Raw genomic sequence first — 7538 nt, forward strand, 5'->3', positions numbered from 1 at the left:
TCTACCAATCTGTGCTACCTTGTCAAAAAATACTACCGCACGGAGCCTTTGCCATTTTTTTATTGAGAGAAATCAGTAGTCATTATGGCGTAATTTAGTGGTAGTTAATGGTATAATAACGCATTGTATTATCATTTTATGGTTAAATTAAATCTTGTCAAAACATCCTACCAGCAGAATAGGCTTGGGTAGCACAATTTGATAGGCCAAAACAACTTGTGCAGGATACTATTGGATAGCACAATGTGGCAGGCCAAAACACCTTGTCAAAACATCCTACCTGCAGTATAGGCTTGGGTAGCACAATTTGATAGGCCAAAACAACTTGTGCAGGATACTATTGGATAGCACAATGTGGCAGGCCAAAATACTGTCTCAAAATATTCTACCTGCAGTGTAGGCTTGGGTAGCACAATTTGATAGGCCAAAACACCTTGTCAAAACATCCTACCTGCAGTATAGGCTTGGGTAGCACAATTTGATAAGCAGACCAACCATAGTCTATGCAAGCTTAGAAATGTATTATTTTGAATATATATTTTGAATGTAATAAACAATCTTAAAATAATATTTAGCCTGTTCGGATGGTCTTGTTTCCTATTAGAAAGTGTTCGAACTTTGTTACACAAGTGATTTACTTTGTTACGCACCTTTCTCAATGTAACTCCAGGTTTGTTCTTGTTATAGGCCTATCCTTTCTTTGATGCATGTTTGATCAAATAACAGAACAGCATAGTTACATGAAAAACTTTATTCAAACACATAAAGAACTTTACACAACAGTGTGTAATTTAAATACATTTTGAACAACTGTATGTTCCCTGGTTGTCATAATTCACACATTCAAAATATGCCCATCTGCTGCAAATCTCACATTGTAGCTGAAAAAATTAAGTTAACCATTTTTAGTAACCTGAGCCAGTACTGTATGTTTTCAGAATGATCTTACTTGATATCAGGATTGTAGTTTACCAAAACTTTACACATAAATTGGAATGATTTGGCTATACTTGAATAAAAATGAAAACACATAAAATAAATTAAATATCAACTATTATTGCTAGTCTGTTATCCTTGTCAAGTACATACAACCCCAAATCCCCAACATTGAAATGTATACAGAAATCCTTGTTTAGCTGAGACAGACTGATCCAAAGTGTGCTGTGGTCTGTCAAGAATCTCAGATGCAGTCAAATTTACTCGCATTTGTAGCAACTTAGTTTTTGTAGAAGTTCCTGAAGTATTTGAGGTTATACTTTGTACAGAAGCATGTCTATTTTTAAGGCAGTAGTGTCATCTCAGCGCTTTAAGATCAGACATTCAATATAGCTTTTTGGAATTACCTTAGACACAAGATTGAGATAATCCAGAAAAGTCTCTAAGAATATGTGCTGTAGATTCCTTGAAATTCCTTGAAATCACGCATTGTTCTTAAACTGTTATATTTGCTCATTCAATATTATGCAAAGGTGAACCTGAAATCATTTTTGCTCTTAAAGAACCAAGGGGTTCAGTTTTCAATGCCATTTATAATCAAACACGTAAGCATCACCTGAGAATAATCTCATGATTCTCAGGTTTACATTGTACTCTCCCAACTTCTTCAGCTATGTATTGCAGGCATCAAAATAAAAATTGTGCAAAATATTTATATATATATACACATATACACAAAAATTAAGAGACCACTCCAAGTTCAGAAATCAATGTTAAGTGGTCTCTTAATTTTTTCCAGAGCTGTATATAAAAAAAATTAAATAAAGTTTTTATAATGTCATTAACACAAATACTGTGCAAGTGGAACAATTCTCACCATTTCTTACCAATTGAGTCATGTTTTCCCTGGTTCATCTTCTACCATTGAACACACTATACACAAATCCTCTGCATTTCCTACAATATTAACACACTGGTTCCCATTACATCTATTTATGTTTTGTTTAATATGATGAGATATAATTTACTTCTAATTTTGTGGAGTTTTGAAAATGAGTTTGTTTTTCTTTTCTTTCTATGTCTGTGAGTGCTGAGTGTCTGAGCAGGACTATATTGAATGTGAAGTAAAGACTCAATATGAGTGGATTGTATGAAAACGATTAAACGAGTGATGGACTTGAATTATGCATAAAATAAATTGTCAATTTACATCATAGAAGCCGGACACTTTGAAATGCAGTTCGCTCTGAATGTGTTGTTTACAGATGTGAAGCTGTGAATGCCTCTGCACTGAAATAAATAAGCTTGTGAATATCGATCTGCATTGGTAGACTTGTAACTTGTTTGTGTATGTATCTGTATGTAGGTATATATATACACTCACCTAAAGGATTATTAGGAACACCATACTAATACTGTGTTTGACCCCCTTTTGCCTTCAGAACTGCCTTAATTCTACGTGGCATTGATTCAACAAGGTGCTGAAAGCATTCTTTAGAAATGTTGGCCCATATTGATAGAATAGCATCTTGCAGTTGATGGAGATTTGTGGGATGCACATCCAGGGCACGAAGCTCCCGTTCCACCACATCCCAAAGATGCTCTATTGGGTTGAGATCTGGTGACTGTGGGGGCCAGTTTAGTACAGTGAACTCATTGTCATGTTCAAGAAACCAATTTGAAATGATTCGACCTTTGTGACATGGTGCATTATCCTGCTGGAAGTAGCCATCAGAGGATGGGTACATGGTGGGTCATAAAGGGATGGACATGGTCAGAAACAATGCTCAGGTAGGCCGTGGCATTTAAACGATGCCCAATTGGCACTAAGGGGCCTAAAGTGTGCCAAGAAAACATCCCCCACACCATTACACCACCACCACCAGCCTGCACAGTGGTAACAAGGCATGATGGATCCATGTTCTCATTCTGTTTACGCCAAATTCTGACTCTACCATCTGAATGTCTCAACAGAAATCGAGACTCATCAGACCAGGCAACATTTTTCCAGTCTTCAACTGTCCAATTTTGGTGAGCTTGTGCAAATTGTAGCCTCTTTTTCCTATTTGTAGTGGAGATGAGTGGTACCCAGTGGGGTCTTCTGCTGTTGTAGCCCATCCGCCTCAAGGTTGTACGTGTTGTGGCTTCACAAATGCTTTGCTGCATACCTCGGTTTTAACGAGTGGTTATTTCAGTCAAAGTTGCTCTTCTATCAGCTTGAATCAGTCGGCCCATTCTCCTCTGACCTCTAGCATCAACAAGGCATTTTCGCCCACAGGACTGCCGCATACTGGATGTTTTTCCCTTTTCACACCATTCTTTGTAAACCCTAGAAATGGTTGTGCGTGAAAATCCCAGTAACTGAGCAGATTGTGAAATACTCAGAGCGGCCCGTCTGGCACCAACAACCATGCCACGCTCAAAATTGCTTAAATCACCTTTCTTTCCCATTCAGACATTCAGTTTGGAGTTCAGTAGATTGTCTTGACCAGGACCACACCCCTAAATGCATTGAAGCAACTGCCATGTGATAGGTTGGTTAGATAATTGCATTAATGGGAAATTGAACAGGTGTTCCTAATAATCCTTTAGGTGAGTGTAAATATATATATATATATATATATATATATATATATATATATATATATATATATATATATATATATATATATATATAATATAATGTATATATAAAACATAAATTTTTCTTATTTTTTAATTCACTAAAACAGTATCATAAAACAATATAAACTAAACTATATATATATATATATATATATATATATATATATATATATATATATATATTTATATATACATATATCTGTATTTAAAACTTGTATTCTCTTTTTATTTACTAAAATAGTATCATAAAACAATATAACTTTAAATATATATATGTATTTAAAACTTTTCTTATTCTCTTTATATTTACTTAAACAGTATCATAAAACAATATAACATAAAATATATTAAACTTTTATTTTCTTATTTTTTAATTTACCAACACAGTATCATAAAACAATATAACCTTAAAAACACAGTTTATGCTATTAAATATTACACCAGCAGGGTGAGGTGCCCTTGGACATTCACCATGATGGATGTCACCCTAACAAAATGGCTACCATCTTACCAGATGACCTATGACCTTACAAATGGCCGATATCAGCCAAAATGGCTGATATCATCCAAGATGGCTGACAAGGGAGGGTCAAATGGTAACCCAGGGGGGTGCTGGGAAGGACAGAGGAGTTCCGGTTCAATGGTACATAAGGAGGGAGGGTCAAAGGGTAACCCAGGGGGGTGCTGGGAAGGAGAGAGGAGTTCCAGTTCAAAGGTACATAGGGAGGGTGGGACTTCCGGCTGTCAAAATAAGTGATGCTGCCATCTATACTACTCACAGACACAGTTAGCCACAGCCACGGCTTCTTCCAATTCTCGTCAGTGTTCCAGATTCGATGTTTTTTTTCTTCAGTGACGTTGTAAACACGCACGTGGGGAGCACATCAAAACCCAGTTTTGTGATTCAGTTACAGCAACAACTGACACAGCGGAGCAGTAGGGGTTGTAGCATTTTTTGGTCCAAGGTTTGGACCACAGCGACTGAGTGGTCCGGACCTCGGCACTGTGGTCCACGGAGTGGTCCCGATCACGTAACGCAAATTGGGATGGGTTTTTGTTTAGTTTTTTTGGACACACCGTAAAAAAACCCATTTACTGTCAAATATATTATCGACATATCCAAACTACAAACATAATGATCATAAATGTACAATATTAATAGTATAATTCTCATTTGTAACATAGCCGATAGCTGATTTCTTTTTTAATCTTATCTATCAGACAATTTGTAGGAAGCTGTGCTAACGTTACTCTGAAAAATGCGCTTACATTGAGCAACTTTGTCATTCTGAATGAAATTATTCAAGTTATACATTTTTCCTCATCATGACTGAAGAGAAAAGATAGCTTATTTAGAATCTTATCTTTAATTTAAATCAAGTTTTTTGGTTAAACCATATCTTCCTTATTTTATCACTGTGAGATCTAGCAACATTAAAAACAAAAGCATAGGTTGTTTTGTTTATGTATGGTTAACATTGTAATAGTTGGTATTTTAAAGAGAGATTATAAGAGATGTATTAACATATTGATCATCTGATGCCCTTTGTCTTTTCTTGAAGGATAATGTGATTATGAAGAAGATAAAACTTTTTTTTTTTAAACACCTCCCCCCACCAGGATTTGGGTCGCCTCCGCACTGTTTCTGCTGAAACAAAAAAACAAGTGTCAATCTCTGCAGGAATCTACTCCGGCTCCCCCTTCTGGTGATGAAGAGGAACCCGAGTCCAAGATGCTTCCAACCAGCCCTCAGGCGCTCCCTTCGGCTGTAGGTCACACTCCAGGGGGCCGGGGGAGTTAAGAGGGTGTCACTGGACGGGGACGACAAACGCCTCCAGTGACAGACGGACGCACACAGAGAGAGAAAGAGACAGAGAGAGAGAGTTGCACTTCCTCCTGCAATGCAATAAATATGCCCAAAATAAGGGACACATTCCTTAACAAAATAATTAATGCCACCCTACCTTTGACAAAACTGAGAAAAAATAAAAATGGTCAGTCCTCCTGGAGGAGGGACACACAGCCTCCCTGGCTGCCCAATATGTCACCGCCTGCCACAGCCTCAGGGGCACAGTGACACATGAGCACCAGCTGTAAATAAAATGTAAATACTCATTTGTAATGCATGTCATTGTATTTCCAAAAAGGAATCTGTAAACACTAAACCTATTTTCTTTAGTTCTATGTATTAAAGATCATTTATAGTTTATTACATTTTGTTTTTCTGTACTTTTATACATTTTATTGTGATTTTGGCAGGACGCTGTCTGTCACGGCATGGCTGCTGCTGACGCACACTAATTAGGTGCTCATGTGTTGCAGCCGTGTTGTCCGCTGCATCGCAGACAGCTTGTGAGCTCACGGCTGCAGGCAATGAGCACTGAGGCGACTGTGACGTCATTGGCAGGTGTGCTTCATCTATTTAATCCCTCTCCTTCCCCGAGGGAGACAGCTAACCATTGAGAAGGAGGACTGGTGATCCTACCTCTGACTGCCCGGAGCACCCTGTTTGTGTGGATGTTTTGTGTGCTGGTTTTGCCTTGTTTTCCCCTTTTTGTGTTTTTTTCTGTTGGACTATTGTGAACCCCAATAAAGCTCGGACACCGCCGGAACCCGCGACTCTCTCCGTTTATTGTGTCCGGCATTTACATTTGGTGGCCAATGTGGGGAAGCTTTGTGACATACTTACCCTGAACTCTGTACCCGGAAGGACAGCTATGGAGGCGTCTCCAGTGGAACAGTTGTTGGCCCCAGTGGTGAAGCTGCAGGCTCAAAAACAACAAACTCTCGAGACGCTTGTCCAGCAACTTCAAGTACCAGCTCCTGCACCTAACCCTGCTGTGGCTGCAGCAAACCCGGCTTGGGCAGGTCAGCAGATTCCAAAGATGGGACCGGAGGACGACCCAGAGGCTTTCTTCATCATCTTTGAACGTACTGCCCGGTGTTGAGGCTGCTCTGAATTTCTGTCCAATATTAAAGATCCTAGGCTCTCATTGTCTGATTTGGCTGGGGCACAATTGGGACATATCTCTGGAGACCGATCACCATTAGTGACTGCAGGTGATGAGCGGGGCAGGGACAGCCTTCCCTCTGACTCCAGTCGTGTAGCAGCCAACAGTACCCTGTTGGACCCAGGTGAAAGAACGAGTTCTGGGACTCACCTCCTCTTTCCTTCTTCCAGTGGAAGGCCCGACACTGGATCCCGCCTTCAACCGGGTTTCCGATTTCGCTATGGACCAGACATAGGATGATGCCCTGGGACGTAAATATAAGACCAGGTCAGAGTTGTTGATGGTTGCATAGTGAATACACAGAGGGCACTTTGTGTTTCTCTCCAAACCAGCAGCCAAACCGGTCATGCTGGATGATGTTGCAGGCAGAATAACGTTCACCATGGTGCCTCCAGGCTCTTTCACGAATACCAATCGAGCTGCACGGTGCTGGGCTGTGAACACAGGTCCCACTAGAGGATGACGGGCCCTCATGCCACCCTCATAGACTCTGTTTCTGAATCAGTCAGGAAGAATAAGGAGAGAGCAATCGTCTGTGGCCACCACCTGCAAAACCATTCCCTTTTTGGGGTTGTCTTGCTGTTGCCTATCTCCGGTGCACCTGCTGTCACTTTCATTTGCACCAAAACAAGAGACAGTGATTCACAACCGCTTAGGCTTCCTAACTGTACAGATTAATATGCCTGAACTGTAACTGACTTGGTATTATGCTGTGATGATTACTTGTTCTCTTATTTTTTTGAGAGGTGTATTATAGAAGATAGCCTTGAGAATGCGGCCACAGAATTGCGGGAATCCGTGACTTTCAACACTTATGCAACCGAGTCGAGGTGACCAACAGCTCAATGTCTGGTTGGCACCATGGCTTAGATGTGCCATTCATGAAACTTGCGTTGATTCTTGAAGCCATTGGCTTTGCTTCCCTCTCCAAGTCTGTGTAATAAGGAATTGGAAGGAGCCCACGAG

The sequence above is a fragment of the Amia ocellicauda genome, chromosome 12, assembly GCF_036373705.1.
Source record: "Amia ocellicauda isolate fAmiCal2 chromosome 12, fAmiCal2.hap1, whole genome shotgun sequence".
NCBI lineage: Eukaryota > Metazoa > Chordata > Actinopteri > Amiiformes > Amiidae > Amia > Amia ocellicauda.